Here is a 25,307-nt window from a genome sequence, read left to right as displayed (position 1 = left end):
TCATCCTTGGCTCCCTCCAACCTTAATAAGGAACAGTAACAGAAAAGGGAAGTTTGCAATTCCACTAAAGCCCATCTGATGAATTCCACATGTAGACCATGTTCAGAAAACATGACATTTGTTTTATTTTTGTCAACAAAAAATTAAGCACTAAGATTATTGAACATGTTTATTAATTCTTGTATTTGGAAGATTATCTAACAAGGGTAAAATTGTGTGACGTGCAGGGATGAAAATAACCACTTGTTGCCTTGGTCCACAGTACCTGGAAAACATTAGCTTCCTATCTGGGAAAAGATTAATGGACACTAGGCTTAAGTTATAGGGAGACCATATGCAGAGGTGGACACATTTTAGTTTTGGTAGTTTTACTGGACAAATTTTAATTCAAATGCGAAAAAAGTAAATATAACAGACCAATCAATATTGCTCGTGGTATAGAATGAACATGAAACAACTAGAGAACACTATTTCAAGAGGGAGTGATACACACCCGTCAAAAATTAGCAACACTGGCTACATTCATATTTAAACTACTCTGAAATCAGTGGCTTTTTTTTAAATAACATAAACCCTTTGGATTATTTCCAAGAAGCAAATACACAACGGCTCTAAAATTGTAGTGAAAGAATGTACTGGTCCACAGAGCACTTCCAGATTCTCTGTGTTGTATCTTATGTCCCAGTGATGTAATGTTTATCATTCTTTGAGTAGTGATACTTCCTCCCAGTCACAACTCAATTCGAGATTATTCAGGGCTTGTCTAGCTACCCACAGTGCAACGCTCCGGAAGTCGACTCTAGCCTCAGTACTGTGGAAGCACTCCGCCGAGTTAATGCACTTAGAGCATTTTCTGTGGGGACACACACTCGAATATATAAAACCGATTTCTAAAAAAACGACTTCTATAAATTTGACCTAATTTCGTAGTGTAGACATACCCACAGAGTACTCAGGAAATTAATCTGAATTAATTAAAGGTGCAAATTTAAAATGGATTTGTTACATTACATTGAACCTATGTGTGGATACTCATTCAGAATTAAAGTGGCCTTAAATTGTTTAGTTAAATTCCCATTGGAATTAAGATAAACCAAATCAAAGCTTCTTTAACTGTGAATGAGAATGTCCACACAGGAGTTTGATGTAGTTTAACTAATCCACTTTACATCTGTACCTTTAGTTAATTTGGATTAATTTCCTGAGTGTCCCCTGTGTAGACAAACCCTCATTTTTCAATACTAGTTTCCAAAGATTTATTCAACCATCTGCTCAATAAACTCCCTAAGGATACACAGGAAAAATCCACACAAACACACCCCGGGAGCCCCGACCAGGGGTATTCTATCTGCTTCCCAAGATCCATAAACCTGGGAATCCTGGACGCCTCATCATCTCAGGCATTGGCACTCTTACAGCAGGATTATCTGGCTATTTGGACTCTCTCCTCAGACCCTACGCCACTAGCACTCCTAGCTATCTTCAAGACACCACTGACTTCCTGAGGAAACTACAATGCATTGGTGATCTTCCAGAAAACACCATTGTGGCCACCATGGATTTAGAAGCTCTTTACACCAATATTCCACATGAGGATGGATTTACAAGCTGTCAGGAACAGTATCCCTGATGAGGCTACAGCACACCTGGTGGCTGAGATTTGACTTTGTCCTCAGCTACAAGCATATCATATTTGGGGATGATTTATACCTTCAAGTCAGCGGCACTGCTACGGATACCCGCATGGCCCCACAATATGCCAACATTTTTATGGCTGACTTAGAACAACGCTTCCTCAGCTCTCGGCCCCTAGCTCCCCTCCTCTACTTGCACTACATTCATGTCATCTTCATCTGGACCTACAGGAAGGAGGCTCTTGAAGAATTCCACCAGGACTTCAACAACTTCCACCCCACCATCAACCTCAGTCTGTACCAGTCCACACAAGAGATCCATTTCCTGGATACTACTGTGCAAATAAGGGATGGACACATAAATACCACCCTATACTGGAAACCTACTGACCGCTATACTTACATGCCTCCTAGCTTTCATCCAGAATACATCACATGATCCATCATCTACAGCAAAGCCCTAAGATACAACCACATTTGCTCCAAACCCTCAGACAGGGACAGACACTCTTTCAAGCATTCTTGAAATTACAGTACCCACCTGGGGAAGTGAAGAAACAGATTCAAAGAGCTGGAAGGGTACCCAGAAGTCACCTACTACAAGACACGTCCAACAAAGAAAGTAACAGAACGCCACTGGCCATCACCTACAGTCCCCACCTAAAGCCTCTCCAGAACATCATTAAGGATCTACAACTTATCCTGGAAGATGATCCCTTATTCTCACAAACCTTGGGAGGCAGACCAGTCCTCGCTTACAGACAGCCCCACAACCTGAGGCAAATACTCACCAGCAACCACACACTACACAATAGAAACACCAACTCAGGAACCACCCCCTGCAACAAACCCTGTTGCTAACTCTGACAACATATCTATTTAAGTGACACAATCACAGGACCTAACCACATCAGCCACACCATAAGACACTCGTTCACTTGCACATCCACTAATGTGATATATGCCGTCATTTGCCAGCAATGCCCCTCTGCCATGTACATTAGCCAAACTGGACAGTCTCTACACAAAAGAATAAATGGACACAAAGCAGACGTCAAGAATTATAACATTCAAAAACCAGTGGGAAAGCATTTTAACCTCCCTGGACACTCAATTTCAGACTTAAAAGTGGCCATCCTTCGACAAAAAAACCTTCAAAAACAGACTTCAACGAGAAACTGAAGAGCTGGAAATCATTTGCAAACTTGACACCATCAAATTAGGCCTGAATAAAGACTGGGAATGGCTGGGTCACTACAAGAAGTAATCTCCCATCAACTGTTGAGCATGGGTCATCCGCCCTGATGGAATTGGCATCGTTAGCACTACAAAAAGTAATTTTTACTCTGACATTCACACCTTCTTGCCAACTGTTTTGGGAATGGGACACAGCCACCCTGACTGAATCATTGACCCCCCCCACCTGCTAAGGCAACTCCCATCTTTTCTTGTGTTGTATATTTATGCCTGCCTACTGTAATTTTCACTCCATACATCTGAAGAAGTGGGTCATAGCCCACAAAAGCGTATGCTCTAATAAATTTGTTAGTCTTTAAGGTGCCACAAGAATCAAGTTTTTCTATGATACCTACACAACAAATGTGTACCTTTGTTAGACATTAAGATTAGGACATTGGGCCTGTTGGCAATGCGGGGAGCTTCACTCCTAATAAATGTAAACTCTTACATCTACTAAGGAGAAGCAATGTGACACATACTTTATGGAGATGGGCATTTTTACTTGCAGTTGTATTAAAGTGAGTTGTATTTTCATCTTGTCTCCTTAATAAATCTCATTTCTCATTTAAACAAGCACAATAGTTGTCACAAGAAAAGTGTGCTCAAAGAGGGGATCTGACTCTCAAGGAATCCTGTATTAAGTAGTATACAGTTTTGAAAAACTATTGAGTAACATATCCACCACGGTATCAAAGAGCACTCATCATTCATTCTCATTCAGCTGAGAACAGTCAGCTTTAATGCATTTGTCAATGCCTCCTTTCTTCCTGCCAGCTGCAGCCTTCTTAAATTTGATCACCAACCATGGAAAGCCAAATTTTACAAAATAGGCACCCAAGTTGTGTTTGTCGGTTCACTGGGACATGCATATCCACTAATCCAGCATATAATTAGTAGGGCAGATTGACAAATACCAAGCCTGCCTGTAGGTAGGAAAAAAATCACTTATACATGTACTAGCTCATACATGAAAACTCTCTAAATGAAGTTGAAAAGTGTCATTCTCTTGTACAAGGTGCCTCCTGAGCATGTGTGGTCTTTGACCCCTGTTACTTAATGGGGCTACTCCATCAAGAGTCTCAGTATCTTATATACAGAAAGAAAACTTTGCTTAAATTTTGATGTCACATAAGCCACTGGCTAACTTTAGAGAGATTTAGGCATCTTAGGCAACACTGACTTCAGCATAAGCATAATTTTACCCTCTAACAATTTTTCCTTTTCTCATCTCTGATCTATTGTTTACTATATGTGTAAACTTGTGTGCCATCAACCTTAAATTATTCAAGCCTTGTTTAACCAAGATGCAATGTTTGTGTAGAACTCTTTCGCCATTCAATTCTTAAAGCTGCAGGCAAAGATTCACTTTGTATCTGTATATCTCCTAAACATAGGACTGTAAGAATTGTATCTTTTTGAACCAGCAAAGAATATCTGTTATCATACAACATAAGAAAACTGTTGGTATCTTTGTCAGTGGTTTTGCTACTCATCTGTTGGAAGTTCTGCCTATTCCAATAAGTATTTACCAAATGGGACATTATGGACCATACCAAAAAAAACTTATTTGCTTCCTGTTAATGGTGTTAAAGTTCTGGTTCTTAGGCTAGTAAAAAAGAAACAGGCTTGGCTAGCTGTCCTAAGAATATGCACATGATGGCAAAACAGACACTGTTTCAGCATAAAACAAGGGCTTCTCTAATTTGCATGTTTTTGTGACAATATGGAGCCTGTGGAAAAATTGCCTCAGTCTGCCTTGGAGGACAGCTGTCCCATGTCTGGGTTCCCATGTCTTGGAATCTCACACTTTTTGCATTCTGGGAAAGACAGAATGTGCTCAGCTCCTGGCAAAGAAGGAATGTCAATTTAGTAAAAAGAAAAGGAGTACTTGTGGCACCTTAGACTAACAAATTTATTTGAGCATAAGCTTTCGTGAGCTACAGCTCACCGATGAAGTGAGCTGTAGCTCACAAAAGCTTATGTTCAAATTTCTTAGGCTCTAAGGTGCCACAAGTCCCCCTTGTTCTTTTTTGTGAATACAGACTAACATGGCTGCTACTCTGAAACCTGTAATTATTTAGTAGTTTCCCTTCTGGCTGGTCAAAGAAAGGCCCTGGTGCTTCAAAGCAGTTGCATCCAATCATCTTTGGCCAAAAAAAAAAAAAAAATAGCAGCAGCTACCAGGGATTGTGAAGGTGGGTGGATGTAAAATGTGGGAAAATTTGGAAGATCCTGAGGAAAGTAGTAATATATCTTATTTCTGAATCAGGAATCTAATGGGTCAGATTCATCCCTAGTGTAACTCTAGTGACCTCAATTAAGTTATGGAAGGGATTGGATTTGAGTTACATGCAGGATGTGACCAATATGTATAATGTAGAACAGATTTTTAAGGTCTATGTTCATATGAGACCCCTCTGTGGTTTAGAAGTACCTATTCTAAGGAACTGGAAGGCTCGGGGGATTGATAATGAAATATTGAACCTTTCACCTCTTGATCCCTTTCAAACCTTTCTCAGTTTAATAGCAACCAAAAAATCATTGCTATTTGATGGGTCAGTGACCTAGGATGTTTTGTTTCAAGCCAGTTCCTAATGGCAGGTGTCCACCTCACAATGTACACCAGTGTTTGTAATATAAGCAAAGACACATAGGATTTATTTGACAGGACACAGAACTATACTTTTCACTGAATTACACTTCTAGGACTAAGTCTCATTTGCAGGGCAGCATGGTGAAAGCTTGAACTGTTGATGACCGTGTGTCATAAATATAAAGGGAAGGCTAACCACTTTTAAATCCCTCCTGGCCAGAGGAAAAAAACCCTTTCACCTGTAAAGGGTTAAGAAGCTAAAGATAACCTTGCTGGCACCTGACCAAAATGACCAATGAGAAGACAAGATACTTTCAAAGATGGGGGGGGGCGTAAAAACAAAGGGTTCTCTCTGTCTGTGTGTTTTTGCCCGGAACAGAGCAGTATGCAGGTTAGAACTCCTGTAAAGGGCTAATAAGCAATCTAGTTAGATATGCGTTAGATTCTGTTTTTGTTTAAATGGCTGATAAAATAAGTTGTGCTGAATGGAATGTATATTCCTGTTTCTGTGTCTTTTTGTAACTTAAGGTTTTGCCTAGAGGGATTCTCTATGTTTTGAATCTGATTACCCTGTAAGGTATTTACCATCCTGATTTTACAAAGGTGATTCTTTTATTTTTTCTTCAATTAAAATTCTTCTTTTAAGAACCTGATTGCTTTTTCATTGTTAAGATCCAAGGGTTTGGGTCAGTGCTCACCTATGCAAATTGGTGAGGATTTTTATCAAGCCTTCCCCAGGCAAGGGTTGGGGGGGAGACGTTTCCAAGCAGGCTCTTTCCCTGTTATATATTTGTTAGATGCTTGATGGTGGCAGCAATAAAGTCCAAGGGCAAAAGGTAAAATAGTTTGTACCTTGGGGAAGTTTTAACCTAAGCTGGTAAAAATAAGCTTAGGGGGGTTTTCATGCAGGTCCCCACATCTGTACCCTAGAGTTCAGAGTGGGGAAGGAACCTTGACACCATGTTCAAACTCTTTTTTTATGATAGACTTGGAAATCCAGGACTAGCAGTTTGGCACCTTTACTTAAAAATGAACAGATACTTTATGTGCAAGACATACAGAAAACAACTTCCTCCTGCTACACTTTCAGCACAGCTCTTACTGGTTTGGCCACAGAGAATAGTATTTGATTTAGCTGAAAAACGGATTCCTGGAGTGAAGAAGAATCTCTGTTGCTGCAATGACCTGGACACACAAACATCTGATGGCTGGTCTCTCAAACAAGTTGACAGCTTGATTCTCCTCTCACTTATGCCAGTAGAAATCAGGAGTAACTCTATTGACATCAAAACAGCTCAAGTGAAGTGATTAGAGAATCATACGTTAGGTTTGCACTAGTTTATAGCTATCAGTTAATAGACCAACATGGAACCAAAATCCTCAAGTTCCACAATATATGAAAGGTATTTAAAATAAACTCGTTTTTGCAGGATCTAATAAAATCAAATCCTACCTAAAGGGGAATATTATATTTCAGCTGAAGAACACTCTGATTTCAAGCCTCTAGTAGTTTGCTATTGACACAATTCTTTTAGCCTATACCTGGTAAATAATATGACAGATTTTCCTCCCTTTGTGTATTCAAATGAATTTCTTTCCTTTTCCAAACAAGAGACTGCCTTGTACTGCAAACATCATTAATAGTTCAGCATGTGCGAAGTTTCATTACTTATACTCCCAACTCTATACATAAGATAAACCAATATCTGATTGTAGATGCCAAAGAAAAGAGAAGAGTATGCAAATAAGATATCCGCACACCACTGAAGCAAAGTCTGCAGTTTAATTTTCTCATAGAAACGAAGAATTTGCCTAGAGAGAAAATTCAATTTGTGTCTTCTTTTCTCTTTTCATAATTGTGTTCTTGCTCTATTGCTGTATGTATTACCATTATCAAACTACTGTATATTTGATGGTCGCCCGTGGCTATGCAGTGGGCTGTGCTACTAGAAGGCTGAACAGCATCAGGACTACATTAGAGATGGAATGTTTTATTTAAGAACTCAGTTGGTAACTTACTACCATATTTCCCTTTGCAATTTGCTCACCCTAATTGTTAAAACATTTCCTGCTATTTCAGAAGTGCAGAGACTACAAATGCCTGCAGATGAGTCAGAATGGGCCTCTCTGTTAAGGATGCTTTCACTACAATCTCTTGAAAAACTTTATTACACTGCTCAATGCATTTTTATTTGTGTTCTCAAAATGCCAAGCAGCTGAATGAATTAACACAGTAGGTCCAGTCCTTCTAAATAAAACAACTCCTTGTGTATGTTCAGTACAGTGACTAGCGATAGGTAAAACTCAAATGGCTCAGCTGTGGATGTCAGATATGCAATCCAAAATGTAGAGGTTGATATGAATCTTTTAGGTCCACATATTGGGCTGGACAACCTGTGAAAACAGACCATGTCATAAGATTGTCAAAATTTCATCACCTTTGTTGAGTCTTAATTTGAGTTTATAGCCATCACGTATATGCCTAGTATCTGACAAAATTACTAGGGTAAAACCTAGGGTCCCACCTGTTATACCTGAACTACACCACTACAAGTTCTGTATGGCCTCTGACCCTACAGTCCCTTGCTCACAAGAGCAAGCTTTCATCATCTGGATAGTGTCATTGACTTGGCTTCTACTGACTTCAATCAGAACTTAAGTGATAGTGAGCTTTGTGCTCTAAATCTGGACACTTATTGCTAAAGGTTGAGTATCTGCTTATCACTTAAGTTATTAGTTTACTAACATCATTATGTGATTGGATGAAATTTGAGTCTGACTGAAGTATGAGAAAAGAATGAGATATACATAGCTTAGCATAAACATGACTAAGGGGGAATGAGCCAACTACAAGCATTTGAAGGATGTAAAGACACTGGAGCCAAGAATTGTTTAAAGTGGTCTCAGGGGGAGAACTAAGGGATGACCCTGAGGGGAAAAAAAAAGTAGACTGAATATCAGGAAACATTTCCTAATGATAAGATCTATTAGTTTATTGACTTACCTTCCAAGAATAATAATGGAGGCCCCAGTGCTTAAGCAATTTAAAACTGGATAAGGCAAAGCTCTAGGAAAGTGTATTGAATGGAACAATCCTACATATGCAGGGTACAAATGGGAGGGGTTGACTATGATTTAAGAGAGATAAAAAATGGTAAAGGGAAAAGCCTGTGTGTCAATAAGAGCACATGAGCTTCAAGCTACAAAAACCTTTGTGGGAGTAACTTCATTTTAACAGCTGTAATTGGAAAAAATGTGGATCCTATTACCTAGTTTGCCTCCCACTCCCCTCCCCTTTTTAAAAACATTTTATGAGAAGGGAATAATGAAAGATTTATTCTATAAAGAGCAAGTTCTCTTTAATAACTGTTCTGTGGTTCTTGTGGGAATAAGGGGAAAGAAAAAAAGTACTGCTACTACCATTCTTTGTTAAAAAGAAGCACCCATGAGAACTCTAGCTTCCAGACATGTGACTAGACCTTTAATGGAGAATAGGCAATCTAACCACATGCATATATTCTGTTTTTGCTGAGAAATGAGGCCTTTTCTAAATCCTACCCCCAAGCCAATACACACCTGCATGTCTTCATTTTTTGCCCCACTTTTAAATCACATGCAAATTCCCAGTATTAGTTTACATATTAAATTCCCTGCAAGGGTGAAAAATAAAAGCACATTCACAAGTAACAACCAAGCCGTAGTTCCTTAATGAATTATGTATTCTGTACAGGATATACTTAGACATGACTTGAATTCCTATTCAGAGTACTGGACTGCATGTAGGAACATGGAATTTACTTATTGCAGGACAGTATTAAATCAAGCCAACATTCAGGAAAAGAAGAGGATAAATAGATTTGCTTTAGTTGAGAGGAATTATGAATTTGATACTACAATGAGACATTCTTAAATAATTTTCACACTGTAGGTCAAAATGGTACAAATCTATTCACACATCTCAAATTAAACCTTGTGAAAGCTAATGGGCATATGCATACAGATCAGATTACTGGATGTGCTGATTTCTGCTGGCAAAATGCAAGTATACTCTTATTCCCCTTTTAAATTGCAATTACAAATTCAGATGCTGGATATATAGCTCATGAATATCTACATTTGAATTAACCCACTTTGAAAGATAAGTAACAGGACTACATTGACACATGACAGTCATTTCAAAAACCCACTTATTGAGGATGGTCAGAAGAGGGGCACACTCTAGCAGGCACCACTTTGTGGAAATTTGGGAGGCTAAGAAGAAACTTCAGTGTTTAGAATCTATAGTGATGGGCACAATAGAAAACCCCAGGTAGGTACTGAAAAAAAAAATAGTAAAACAAGAACTCATGCCAAAAAATTAATTGAACTCTGTTAGAATCTCTGTTGTATAAAAAAGTTCCTTGGGAAATAAACCAGTGAATTACATGGAGTGTGGGGCATTAGGCTCAGGGTATAAACTCAAAACTGTTGTTTACTTGTTAAATGAAAGCAGAACTGCTAGACTGATGCACAATACATCATGGAAGGGAATTTGTTAGGGTACTTGGGGTGATCTCTTTTTTTAGCAAATCTCTGACTCATATTTGACTATCTGGATTTTGTTAAACAAGTAACAGCTCTATTTTCTATCTTCAAAGAAAGGCTACATTTGCAGTTAAGAGTAAATACAATAATTTAAAATGCAAATAAAATCCTGTGCTTGATTCTGATGAAAATCTTTCCCCTTCATTTTTAACTCATCTTCCTGTCTATCAGCAGATGTAAAACTCCAGCGCGTGGTAGAAGTCCAGCACTCTCAGATTACTATCAGCCTGAGATGATCTTGTGCTGGAATATGCTGCTATTATATGCCTCTAAAATCAATAGCTCCCAGTGAAAATTCGCTGCACATTAAGGTAATGATATACTGGTGTAAGATGTACAGTACAAGCCAGTGTGTTCTATCAAAGACAAAATTTAGCTCGAGCTACCCATACAAGACTCAGGATCAGTCACCTCCATAAAGCAATGACACTTATTCAGTTGGCAGAGGGCTATGGATTTTCACACACACACACACCGGCTCATCTCAAGCTATGAAGTAATGACAATTTATTATCTTTAGGAGTGTGTCTTTTCTAATCTAACACATAAGTGGTAGTAGACCCTTTGTATGAAGAGATTGTTACATGACCTGGGGTTGCAAACAAGATGGCGTATTTCAACCAGTTTCCACTTTCCATTCTATTATTGACACACAAATCCGGCAAGTATCAGCTAAGGTGGTGCAGGGAGAGGGGTCCTTTACAGAAGGGAATACTACATGTACTTGAAGGATATAAGCACTCAAGAAATAGATTTATGTTTAGGGCTGTCCAGAGGCCTGGGGAACTAGGAATGATGGGATTAAACTGAGCAAAGGCAAATTAAGGCTGGATATCAGAAAAGGTTTCCTTAACAGATATATTAAGATTGTGGGTGTGACACGTTCCCCCCAGAGTGCGACCTGGAACTGGGATACCACTGCGTCCCCCTGACTCACCAGCCTGGGTTCCCTTTACAGTGTACTGCTGTGACCAGCCTGACAGGCCTCTCCCAGGCTCCAGCACACATACAGGTAGGGACTCACCCAGCTGCAGTTACATCACACAGTGTTCTTTAACTAACACCTGCATGGGAAGGCACAGATAAGGCACCTCCCAGTTCCTAAGGCATATACCCCACTGGAGTGTAAACCCAAAATTAAATCATCTTGTGCTGCACAGAGATCTATACATCATAAGCTCATGAAATTCGCCCCTCCCTCAATGTGGAGAAGGATATGCAACAACTTTCTGCCCCAAGTTATGACTTCCACACACTGGTTTTAGACAAAGCAAAAATAAGTTTATTAACTACAAAGGATAGATTTTAAGTGATTATAAGGGATAGCGAACAGATCAAAGCAGATTACCTAGTGGGGTATTAGCTGAGAAGCGGTATTCTTACAGGACTTCCTTGTCACCACTCCTAGCATGTTCAAAAGTTTTTTTTTTTCTAAAAATCATGCATGTTACACATTTTTAAAGGATTTAACATCAGTTCCAAATTCTTTGTCATAACCAATAAACTGTGTATTATCAGACTTAACAGCACCAGCAAATTAATGACAGGGAGATGTTCCAAGTATCTTCATCATAACACATTTTCTGTTTAGACAGAGGGGTTTGTTTAATATGTATTGTGTTCAACTTCTTCCTGAACCACAGTATGTGTTCAGATACTGGTCTTTCTTCCCTTTTAGTGTTTTGTCCAGTATTCCCCTCAGTAAAGATTCTCAGTTCATGTATGTCTCTGGAGATTTGGAGAGTTAAAAAAATGTAAAAAGATCTTGCATGATAAAGGCTGGCCCCCTATGGAGCTGCATTCCATCTCCAGAGCTATGCCAATGCAAAAAATCCCCCCCCCCCCCACCATACACATGGTTTCTTTGTAATTCTTTCTCTAAGCATTGGGACTTTCCCTACATCCTTCTTCTAGAGGGCTATGATTTTTTAGAAGTTTTTTCTTAGCTGCTTGGTGGATCTTACCTGCCTGAGGAATTGCTTCCTTCTCCCCTTTCTCAGGTGTGTCATTAGCATTTTCACTGACACTCAAGTCTTTAGTAGGATTCTTATCCTGCCTTAAAGAGACAGTTTTCACAAGTACATCAGGAACATCATTTTGCAAAAGTGGGACCTGGATTGGGATACCCTCTGTCCCCAAGAAGTCGGTTGTATGACTGCTCTTCACCAGGAGGTCAATTACACAGTTTCCTCTTAAAACCTGAGCCACAGGTTGGGTGCCTGGGAGCACAGATGCCACCCCAGCAAATCTGCCCTGGGCTAACCCACCCCTGTAATCAGTGAGGAGACATTCCTGTATTCCCCCAAATTCCTTCTCAACTTCCTCCTCTGTGCCCCTCCTCTAAAACATACTCCTTTGTGATCTCTAGAGTGGGATCTATCCCCTGCTCTGCTGTGAAGGGCTCACAGCTAACAGCCAGAACAGGCCTCTCACTGGTAGGCACTCCTTCCTCTTTGAATTGGGCTTCCCTCCAGCTACAGAGTCTATAGAATCCTCACCCACCTCAGTGGCCTCTAGGATTCCATCCCGCTCCTCTGGGCTTCCCTCTAGGACATATCTCCCTATGCACCCTAGAGTGAAGTCTGTCCCTGCCTAACTGCAACTATTGGCAGCCAGCAACCTGGACAGTTCTCACTGACATGTAACATGCACCCCTCGCCCCTGGAATAAACACTGCCTTTAGCCATCTGGCACAACCACACCTACCTCTGGTAGCAGACTGTTTTCCACTGCTGCAGAGGAATTAAAGAGACACTCTCCCATTCCTTCAGCAGTTCCTGGGACTTCACCCTTTCCCTCTGGGGTTTCAGCACAATATTCCTCCTTGCTGCCGATAGACCCCTTGACAGACCGAGCTATATTGCAAAAATCATTTCCAGGTAACAATTGTGATGGGTAATCACGTACTGCTGCCACAGTCAATTGAGCTTCTAAATCCTCAGTTTCTATGTGCACTTTAGCCAAAGGCACAGGATTGTGTGACCTCCTACTAACCAAAGCTCTGCCATCTGTCCTGGCAGCATGTCTTTTTCCTGGACAAGGTTTCTCCTGACCACAGAAATTTCTGCTCTTGTATCCCTCCACTGAAGGAGCTACTGTGGAAGAGTTCTTCGCCATTAATTCTGACAGCCTTTATGTGCCTCCTGACTGGCTGTGCAGGGGCTATTTTTACAAACCCTGTATGATAAGCGGCAATTGCCTGAGGTACCTCTGTGCTCTGGGTGGCAACATTTCCATGAGTTGTCTGCTGTGTGTTCCCACTCAGCACAGGGCATTTATTCCTCAGATGCTGAGTGGAATTATAGTGATAGCACCTTCTGGGCTCTTCTGTTTTGACTTGGTGAGGTAAGCGTCCAGCCTCCCATCCACCCTCCTTCTTCCAGGGGTGAAACGGGAAACTTACTTCCCATGAAACTTAAACCCCTTTGCCTGCAATTTATTTCTAATAGATGCTTGGGTTTGTTCAAATTGATCAGCTAGAGTAGCAAGTTTCATCATCAGCTTTCACCTTTTTATCCCATAAACACTATTTTACATCATCACTACATATACTCAGGAAATGTTCCTGATTAACAAGATCACACATTTCTTCAAGGCTTGTTAACACCTTTCCCCCTTACCCACTTATCCATCAAATTTCTCATCTGGTTTACATATGCCACATTACTCATCCCAGCACTCCTCTTACGGCTTCTAAATTTTACTCTAGGTTTCAGGTGTAATCTGAAACTGTTTTAAAACCATTTCCTTGAATTTACCATAATCTGAAGCATCTCTAATTGGCATCATATTCAATATATCCAGAGCTCTCCCAGATAATGTTTCAACCAAACTGGACATCTTTTGATTCACAGGAATCTCATGGAGTACACATAGCCTCCCAAAGGTAATGAAATATTCAGCAATATCCCGTATCGCTGTATGCAGGACACATTTGTTGATTTTTGGAGAGGTGGGACTCTCTGGCATGTGGGGGTTCTGGTTCTGCTTCTCTATCAAGTCCAGTCCATCCTTCTTCTCTTTTTCCCCTCTCTTCCATGGCTAGCTTCCGGGCCTCCATTTCTTTGTCTTGCAGTTCCAGGGCCCTTTGGTATGCAGCTTCTTGTCTGGCATTCCCTGCTTCCAATTCTTTTATCTGTAATTGTTTTAATTTCATCTGTCTCTTGTGTTCCTTCTCCCTCTCTTCTGTCTGCAATCTGCTTAGCTCCAGCTACTTACTAGTTTCACTTTCACTTATTTTCCTGCCTTTCTGTCCCTATTTCCCTTGCCCGAAATAAGCAAATAGAAAATAACAAACTGGTAACCACTTTGACTGATCTCTAGCCACCACTATTACAACCATCACCAGTATATGAAGTGCAAGTCTGACTCAGAGCAACAAGCTGTGCATATGACCCTGCTCGCAGTGCCACTGTGAGAGGTTCCGCCAGGGTGCCACCTGGAACTGGAGTACCACTGAGCACCCCTGACCCACCAGCCTAGGCTCCCTTTACACTGTCCTGCTGTGACCAGCCTGACAACCTCCTCCCAGGCTCCAGCACACATACGGGTATGGACTCATCCAGATTCAGTTACATACACACAGTGTTCTTTAACCAATCCCTGCATGGGAAGGCACAAATAAGGCAACTCCCAATTCCTAAGGCATAGACCCCACTGGAGTGTAAACCCAAAATTATACTATCTTGTGCTGCACAGAGATTTATACAGCATATGCTCATGAAATTCGCCCCCTCCCTCAATGTGGAGAAGGATATGCAACCCCTTTCTGCCCCAAGTTATTACTTATTTTTGCTTTGTCTAACTACAAAAGATAGATTTTAAGTGATTATAAGGGATAGCAAACAGATCAAAGCAGATTACCTAGCAAACAAACAAAACACAAAATAGCTTAATTTACTAAAGAGATTGGATATGAATAGCAAATTCTCACCCTCAATGATGATTCAAGCAGGCTGCGGAGATTTTTAAGGGGCCAGTTGCACTTTCTTACAGCTTAAAAACCCCAGGTGTTCCTTTCACAGACTAAAAATCCCTTTATCCTGGGTCCAGCTCTTCCCCCCAGTTCAGTCTTTGTTCCTTAGGTACTTCCAAGAGTCTGTCTGGGCCACGAGTCAGTGAGGAATCATGATAATGTCACTTCCCTTCCTTAAATAGCTTTTGCATATGGCGTGAGCCCTTTCTCTCAAAGCTTGGTTCCCAAACTGGTCAGTGGAAAAGCACTGGTATTCCAAAATGGAGTCCAGTACCAGGTGACTTGGTTTCATGTCCCTGTAGTGCCACAGCAGCCATTGATTGGAGGCCATTTGTTGTGTCCTCTGGAAGAGTCCCCGGTGAGAGATTAGCTTCTTCTAAGACCTACTGTTTTCTCCTAATGGCTCATCAACCTGAATGGGTTCTTCCCAGACAGCCATCTAGACTGACAGTCTTTTGTCTAGTGGGCATTCCCCAGGTGTAAGCATATTTGTAATAGAGATACAGAGTCAATATTCCTAACTTCAGATACAAAAATGATACATGCATACAAATAGGATACTCATATTCAGTAATTCATAACCTTTCCGATGATATCTCACATGACCTGTTGTGCATAAAATACATTATGATTATGTCATAATCATATCATATCATAACATTACTGTGAAGAATATGGGGTGCAGTGTCACAGTGGGATAGTCTCCTAACACAACACCTGCGCTAGGCATAAGCAGACTAAGGGCCCCCTATTTGTTTTTTCAGTGTGTGTTATGTGTGTGCTCAGAGAGGCCAAAATAATACTGCGTAGGGCACCCCATGGGCTAACACCGCATCTGCCTGAAGAAAATGTTTGAGACATTTTCACCTGGACAGGAATTTTCTAATTCCTTATTGAACGCAGTTGGACATTTTCTGATAGAATATTGTCTGTTGGAACATGCTGATTTATTGGAAGTGAAACATTTTGCAAAAACGTATCAACTTTGACAAAAAATTGTTTCAAAACAAAGACTGAAAGAAAGCATTCTGATAAGATTGAGACATTCAATTTCTACTTTAGAACAGATGTTGCAATTTTCCATTTCTAAAAGATTGTTTGTTTACATTTTATATTTAATATAATGTAATTTTTTTAAAAAGGCAAAATCAGAACAAAATGTTTCAGTTATGTTGAAACAGAATTTTGTGATTGACATTCTTTGTTATTATTTTTTTATTTTTTATTTATTTGTTAATTCCCCTAACAGGAAATTTTAAACGTTTTGGTTTAGTTCCATTCTGGAAAGGAAAACATTTCAAAATTGTGAAAGTTCTCTAAAGCAAAAAATCTGGTTCCACTCTACCCCTCAAATCTATTCATGCTTTCAAATCATTCCCTGAATCATTCTACAAACAATTCCTGGTTTGTAGCTTGTTCACAAGTGATTCATTACAGATATTTAAAATTTGAGCTGTGTTGGTGAGCTATGAATGAACAAAAATCATACGATCTGTTCCTATTTTCTAACTGAATATGAATAATTTAGAGTCAAGTTTTTTATTCAAAGACTTGCATGTATTAGTTAAAAAATCGCTTTCAGTAAATTTTCTCCAATATTTATAAAAAAAATCTTATGTCCATGAAAATCTTCACCGGTAAACTCATTCACAAAAACATCAGTGGAAATAAACACTACAGGGAATTGTGTGTAGGGGAGGCAATTTGTTTAAAATGTTTAATTTGTACTTACGGAATTTTGATTTCAGTATTCAGTCTTCTCTTGGTTTTTTGGTTAGCTGTCCTTAAAGAAGGAAGACAAATCACACAGGTTTGTTCATAGCAGAAAAACTGTTAGAACACTGTGTGTATACACACAAACAGGAAAACAAAGAATAAGAATGAGGGTATTTATAGATACAATAGAAACCTAATATGCTTGAAAGCTTCAAGTCAAACCATGAAGCAACAGATGTTTCAAGGTTTACATCCAAAATCCTGGAAAGAGACATGATTTATATGTTTTGGTTTTAGAATCTTCTTTATGATGGGAACAGAGTGAGATGAATTGTTCTGTAAGTAACAAATCATGAGATGTTGAAACGTATGTTGAAAAGCTTAGTGGCTTGAATTCCATACTGAGCTATTCTATCCTATGCTTTGCTGCTGAACACATTTAACTTCTGGTTAATACATTTCACATTATCAAATATCATTATTATTGACTCCTTAAGATTATACAGTGTAACAATGTACTTTAACACAACACCTTAAAAAGGGAAATAAAGCAGCAATGTGTTTTCTTCAATATATTTCAAGTAAGGTGTTTGTGTGTGTGTGTGGTAGTGACAGAGAGAGAGAGACAGGTAAGCAAACTTGCTGTAAGGAGTTATTTTAGATAAGTATCTAGTAGTTTGGATGCTTCTCCAAAATATCCAGAACTTTTAAATTTGTCACATGAACAGGGGGTTTTCATTACACCTTGAATATGATCAGGACAGAAAGTCCCTAGGAACATTAGGGCATTTTTATTTTCCGTTGGAACCCAAAAGCACAGAGATGTGTGAAAATAAAAAATGAACACAATACCCCAATTAATTAAACCCATGTAGTTATTATATCAATGTAAAAGTAATCTATCCATATTTGGCCTTGTAAGAGCAACCCAATGCATTCTTACCAGTTTCATTTGTGTGTGAACATTCTCTTTCCCCACCTTCTCTGTACTCCTCAAGCCCCTTCCCTTTTTCTCCCCCAAAATACCACATATGTATGACTGTGTGTCAGGACCATAGCATTGAACCCAGACCCCCAGGGGCCATCCTTAGCCATTGCACCTCAACGATGTGCATATACAGTGTGTATATATATATATATATATATATATATATATATATAAAACCTTCTTCCTGGTGGAGACAGCAGCATCCAGGGCCGAGTTCAATATCTAAGGGCCCCTTTCCATTGATACAATACAGAACTGACTCGAGCCCCCAACTGGGAAATTGGGCGCCTCTGTGAGGCAATACTTCCCCACTCGCAAGCACAGAGTTTGAGTGCAGAAAATAAACTTTTAATAAAAGGAGGGAAGTAACTGGGCGTTAATTCAGGAAAACACTGCAAACAGGGTTCATGAACCATGAGTAAAAGACATCTGCAAAAGTAGGCTGGGCAGTGTCCTTTTCCCCTCAGGTTCTTAAGTCCAGCAACTCAAAAGTCCCTTTCAAATGCCTGACCCTTCTCTGCACCCCACTCACAGTTGCTGCCCTTGGTCAGTGCAGACCCAGAGTTCAGAAGTGGATCTGCAGAGTTGCATCTGGGTGGGGTGAAGAGGTACCTTACTTGCTCAGCTGCTCAGGCACTCGCTTGCTGCCCCTCTCTGCCAGTCACCTTGCTGGCCGCTCACTGGCCACTCCCGCCAGCCTCCCCTGCCGGCCACCTGCACACCGCACCCAGTGTGCCACCCGCTCACCGTTCTTGCCACGCCTCTCCACCAGCCGCCCTACTGGGCACTCATCACGCCTCTGCACTGCGCCAGCCACTCATTCACCAGCTGACTGTCAGTCGCCTTATGCTGCCACCTGCCTCTCTGCTGCGACTTCTGCACAGGAATCTGAGTAATTTTCTGCTCTTTGCAGGCTGGGCAGAAACACGGCCCCATCTCAAGTGACTTCTGCTCTCAGTGATTTTTAGCTCTCAGCAGGCAGGGCAGGAACACAGTCCCCCCACAACTGATTTCAGGCACAACGGGTAGTGATCAATGGCTCCATGTCTAATTGGCAGCCGGTATCTAGCAGAGTGCCCCAAGGGTCGGTCCTGGGGCCGGTTTTCTTCAATATCTTCATTAATGATCTGGAGGATGGTGTGGATGGCACCCTCAGCAAGTTTGCGGATGACACTAAACTGGGAGGAGTGGTAGATACGCTGGAGGGGAGGGATAGGATACAGAGGGACCTAGACAAATTGGAGGATTGGGCCAAAAGAAATCTGATGAGGTTCAACAAGGAGAAGTGCAGAGTCCTGCACTTAGGACGGAAGAATCCAATGTACCGCTATAGACTAGGGACCGAATGGCTAGGCAGCAGTTCTGCAGAGAAGGACCTAGGGGTGACAGTGGACGAGAAGCTGGATATGAGTCAACAGTGTGCCCTTGTTGCCAAGAAGGCCAATGGCATTTTGGGGTGTATAAGTAGGGGCATTGCCAGCAGATCGAGGGACGTGATCGTTCCCCTCTATTTGACATTGGTGAGGCCTCATCTGGAGTACTGTGTCGAGTTTTGGGCCCATTACTACAAGAAGGATGTGGAGAAATTGGAGAGAGTCCAGCGAAGGGCAACAAAAATGATTAGGGGTCTGGAATACATGACTTATGAGGAGAGGCTGAGGGAACTGGGATTGGTTCGTCTATGGAAGAGAAGAATGAGGGGGGATTTGATAGCTGTTTTTAACTACCTGAAAGGTGGATCCAAAGAGGATGGATCTAGACTATTCTCAGTGATAGCAGAGGACAGAACAAGGAGTAATGGTCTCAAGTTGCAGTGGGGGAGATTTAGGTTGGATATTAAGAAAAACTTTTTCACTAGGAGGGTGGTGAAACACTGGAATGCGTTACCTAGGGAGGTGGTGGAATCCCCTTCCCTAGAGGTTTTTAAGGTCAGGCTTGACAAAGCCCTAGCTGGGATGATTTAGTTGGGATTGGTCCTGCTCTGGGCAGGGGGTTGGACTAGATGGCCTCCAGAGGTCCGTTCCAACTCTGTTATTCTATGATTCTATGATTTCAGCTCTGATTGGGCATTTAACATAACAAAGAAGCTGCTAATGAAGCGTCTTTTGCTCTATTCTTTCAACAGTGTGGAGGAACAGGTTAAACCAGTGTAGGGAGAACAGTTGATAAGAGTGTGCAGCCTCCTGGCTGGGATATCTGTCCCCACCCCTCTTACGTTCACAGGGCTCTGATATTCGAGCCCCTGGCTTAATGAAGTTATTTCAGCTGAGGGTGGCCCCCTCATTTGGGAGAGGTTACGCATAGTCCTGTTTTCCTGTATTCCTACCATAATTACAACATTGGTAACCATATTTCACTACCATTGCCTTCAGTACTAAGGTGATTTGTACCCAACACCAGCCAAAGTTGATCACTTTGACACCACTGTATGTGCTGAATATGTAAGCTGAGCAGGAGCAAATTGTACTTACATAAACACACCCAAGTCTCTCCCCCTCCCTGCTTGCTGTCAGGGAAGCATTCATTCAGACCCTGCTTACATATATAAAGGCCCTAACAGCAGGAGAAGGATGGTCCTGAGCAACAGACCATTGCCTGCTGGTTGTTGCCTAGACCACTTTGCCCTGCTGCCTCATGTGACCCTGCCTTGTTGTCTGCTAGCTTACCCAATCTTGTCTCCCCAACCCACTGACCTTTCCTCTTGATTGCATCTTCCTGTGAGGACTCTGACCATTGCCTCGGACTGCCTCTGCTACAGACTGACCTGCTGGCTACCCAACCACTTTCACACCCTTGACTACAGCTCTGGACTTCCCCCATGGGTCCCCTCAGCTACCAGGCATTACACAGTGCAACTCACATATCTCCCATCATATCAGGAATAGGTTCCAAGATATAATTTCCTTGTCAATGACTATCATGCAAAAGGCATCCACAAAGACATCTATCCTGTACTGACACAAACATCTATTATGTTCTGTTAGGGAAAAATGTAAGTCTATAATTTGACTGATTCTAGGCAGACTAAAAAAAATAAATAAATGCAGAAATAGTAGAGTATCCACTCCATTAACAAATATCCTCTATGTACCTAGACTGAAATCCACATGCCTATTCATTCCAGTCTAAGACATATAAAATGAGTCACAACCTGAAGCTCTGTGATAGACAATAAGCTAAGTCAATTGTTTTCAATGACAACTCCTTTTTTATGCATTTTACATTCAGATCAGTCACCATCAGAAATCACCAGACAAACAATTTTGGTTACAAACTACAGCTCTTGTCCTTCAAATGCACAGAAATCACGTTATGCATACAAGCACTCCTCTTGAGATCCCTTGCAGAGCTCACGGCATAAAGTCCGAAGTTAGGGAGTAGGGCAAAAATCTATAACTGCTTTGTTTTTATTGTATATGTCAACAAGTTTCAGTATAATGAGTATAGCAGAAGGAGTTCTTTAAAAGGGATTTAAATGTGGACAGGAAAGGAGATATATGAATCATATCAGGAATGTCACACATATGGGGCATCATGAAAAAACCTGCATAGGTGTTTATATGAGAAAAAAAAATGGATCGCCAAATATGGGAGCATTAATGGAGGAGGTGTGAGTGGGAGGAGAAACAAGAACTGAGACAAAAGAGGATGGGTAGGGAGGGGCAGGGTATATAGAGCTTCGAAAGAGGAAACAAGAAGCAGCTTGAATTTGATGGGACAATGGATGGGGATCCAGTGAAGGGATTTAAAAAAGGGAAGTGACATGATCAGAAGGATGGACAAGGGGGATGACTCGGCTGCAGCATTTTGTACGGGCTGAAGGGAAAAGGTGTGTGTGGCCAGAGAGGAAGATGTTGCAGGAGCTGAAGCAGATAGAATGAGGGCCTAAACGAGAGATTTAGCTGTGACAAAGAAGCTGGTGTAAAGAAAAGGATGGATCTTGGAGATGTTGAGCAGGAACAAGCAGCAGGATTTGGATATGGCTTTGGTGAGTGGGTCAAAGAAGGCAGAGGAGTCACTGAGGTTATATGTTGAAGCCATGGAGAGGAAGGTGTTGACATTTGTTCATGGGAGTAGGGGCTATGTGACAGTTACACACTGAGCTAAAAATAAATAAAAAGCTCTACAAAAGACAAAGCAATTAATGGATACATTTGAACAGAAAGACTCAAGATTTGGGTTATTATATTCATCTTAATGATGAAATAGCATAGTTAGTTTCACAGCAATTTTTTACACGTATTCCTCAGCTAGTCATAACATTTAAGTAAAAAGGGGAGAGAGGGAAGAGTATTAGAAGAGTCAATGTCATAAAAATGTAAAAAAAGAAATGGATTTTTTTCCCCTAAGAAAAATTCTGGCAACAATTTCCGTGTCTGATATTAGCTTGTGAGCCCTTTTGGAGAGGAACTTTTTTATTTTGTTTGTTTTATAGCAAGTGCTGAAGTGCCATGTATATCAACACTGCTTTATAAATAAAATGATACCATTAAAGCCATCATTCACTCTCCAAGATGCATTTTCAAAATTTTACAAAGAATGACTATGCTATTGCCATTGACAATCTACCTGCCTTACTCTTTGGACGGGGTGACTGCGTAACGAAACTCAACGGTGGATATTATCCCTATTTTACAGATGAAGAAACTGAGGCAGAGATAGGTGAAGTGAATTGCCCACAGTGGGTCACTTGGCAGACCTGGATATAGATGATTCAAGGTACTGTGTTCACATTATAGTCTCCTCTGCAGAAATGAGTTTGAATCCTACTTCTGACAGTGACCTACTTTTCCCCATTAAACCTTATCCTTCATCTGTAACAAACCAGACAGAATGGTTGAATAGAAATTTTTTTCCAGTTCTAATGTGTATAATACACACGCTATATAGTTTATAAATAATGAGCTCCTCAGGCAGGGAGTGTATTTTGTTTTGTGTTTATACAGTGCTTAGCACAATGGGATCCAGGTCTATAACTGGGGCTTGTAGGTGCTACCACAATACAAATAGTGGTTTGTAATAATAATTTATATCCATGATTTTATATCCATGTCTTCCACTGGCTCACTGTGATTTGGGGTGTCCCTTTACCTTTTTAGGAGTCAGTTTCCTCATCTGTGAAATTGGGATTAATACCCATTTTATCAAGTGTTTTGAGATCTTCTGTGTCTGTGTCCATACAGAGTGTTATTGTTATTTTAACATAGCAAGAGTGAACTAATCCTCAAAAACATAGAATTGCAGCTATTCAGGGAAAAGGAGAATCACCAAGTGAATCTCTCTAAGGGGAAAATTCTACCAAAGAAAAAGGTGTATGAAAGCAGAATATTTTGACTGTCCAAGTGGTAAGGAGGTACAAACTAAAACCAACATATCCTGACTACACCCATTGAACATAAAACATTACTCCTCTTAGAACACTTAAGGACAGTACCGAAGCACTCTTGTTACCACTTCAAATGTTCATTTGAAATTAAAGTGAAACAGCTTCTGGGTTTTGCATTAATGAGAATGTGATGGGGTGTTCACCTTACACCAGGCCTGAAAAGGTTAAGAAAGCTGAGAAACGGCCAGTTAGTGAGACAGGCCACACATGAAGCTCACCTCAGCAGGTGTGGCCTGGGCTAGTACGAAGTCAGGAAGCTGGCAAAGGAAATGGCTGCTGTGAGGAAGTTTGCACCCATCCTCTGTGAATTAGAGAGGGAAGGAGGGATCCCAGGGAAAGAGCAGAATCCCTGGGATCTTGGCCGTGAGAGAAGTGTGTGGGAGGTGGGTAGAAAGCGGCCGAGGGAGAGAGCAGCAAGACTGGGGACTCAACAGACCTTGGCTATGTGTTGCAGTGTACCTGGGCTGGTACCAGGAGTAGTGGGTGGGCTCCTGTTCCCCACCAGCTATTGATAGAGTGGCAGTGCATGGACAATGGGTCCAGTGAGACAGTCTCCCAGAAGGGAAAACCACATAGTGACCTGGACAGAGGGCTGAGTCATGTAGAGGAAGCTGCAGCTCGAGAGGGGCCACAAAGTGAGAGAGGACAAGTGAAGAGATCATATGGAGAGGCATTGGACCTGGAAGAGAGCGGTTTTCCAGGTACCAGGAAGAGGCTGTGAGTGAGCACTCTGTGACAGAGAACAATAGATGTTTCAGATGGTCACTGACAGGGTTAAATGGAAAAGGAGATGTATGGGGGTGGTGGCTGTTTTTTTAAAAGAAGGTGACTGCTGTGTGTAGTATGTGCCGATGTCACCAAATCAGAAGGTGTGAAGTGTCCTTCTGGTGCCAAGTTCCAGCCAGGAAATTAAAGGGAGGAGAAAAAATCCTAGCGCTTTTAAAAACCATCACAGTGGTTTTCAGTCAAGCCCTATAGCCTGCTCTTTTTAATCCCACCTAACTCCTAATAAACTCCTCAAGCTGGTTTTCCATTTCATTGGGATTCATGTAAGTGAGGTGAGGGACACAATTTCAGGCCAAAGTAAAATAGGGTGTTTTATTTAAACCTAGGTAATTTTACAGAGGTCCCAAGATGGGAAGACAGGAGCCTTCAATCGCTCTCTCTGCAGTCCTAGAGCAAACTGTGTGGTCTCACTGTCTATCCTCCTTGCAACAGGGGAAAGACAACAGTGCAGGACACCTATGTGGTTGGACAGGTAAAAATAAAGGCTAACTGAATTAGGCACAATTTCAGACCACCCTGTCTCCCCAAAGATGTATGGGAACCATCTGAAATGCCACCCTGGAAGAATGAATCCCAGTGAACGAACAGAGAAGGACTTGTTCCAATAGAGTGCATTCATGTGACATTGTTCCTTCACTTGTAAACTCCTGAGTATATCCCTCTGACCATCACTCATAGACCATCCCCCAAGAGAGAGACAGAGCTTCTGACAGCACATGCTGGGAGTTGTTCCTTGCTACCCATAGCTCTGTGGCCTACATGTATCTCCAGACTCACTAAACAAGCTTCTTGTTCTCATGTCCTTGTCACAAACTATATGTTTTTTCCAGAACTGTGCTCAAGTGATGGCTCTCTCCATCTCAGCAGTGAGATCCTTCTTTGTACAGGTCTCCCCAAAGAGTCAACAAATGGCAGGAGCTCCGTGGTCTGCACCTGACCACAATCACATATATTAGAAACCCCATTTGATCATATCAGTCTTTGATCTGCCAGTATGCATGCGCAGGTGGTTCAAGCTTTGCCATGTTGACCAGTCTGTATCAGCCTCTCCAGCAAGGTCCTCCTGGGGTTCCAGATCTATTTCAGTGCATCCGACTGCACAGTGTCTTTCATTCCATAACCTCAGTCATGCCTTGCCGGCTAAACAAGCTGTTCTATTTTCCATCCATACAACTAGGATGGAAATAAAATCTCAGTAAGGGTAGGTCTTCTGCCACTTGTTTTATTATAAACAAAGTTAACTAAATGTTTCTGAAACTCAGAATATTTCAGTTCTGACTCAGATGAAGTTTTGGGTGCAGATTGGGTCTCAGTTCTTATTTCATTCTGTCTGGTTCACACTTCCCTAACAGTAACTCTTATGGGCATTCATAGTGACACTGCACTCTTTAAGGCATACACATTAC

This window comes from Eretmochelys imbricata, chromosome 6 (genome assembly GCF_965152235.1).
Source record: "Eretmochelys imbricata isolate rEreImb1 chromosome 6, rEreImb1.hap1, whole genome shotgun sequence".
NCBI lineage: Eukaryota > Metazoa > Chordata > Testudines > Cheloniidae > Eretmochelys > Eretmochelys imbricata.
Note: the sequence above shows the minus strand (reverse complement) of the source record.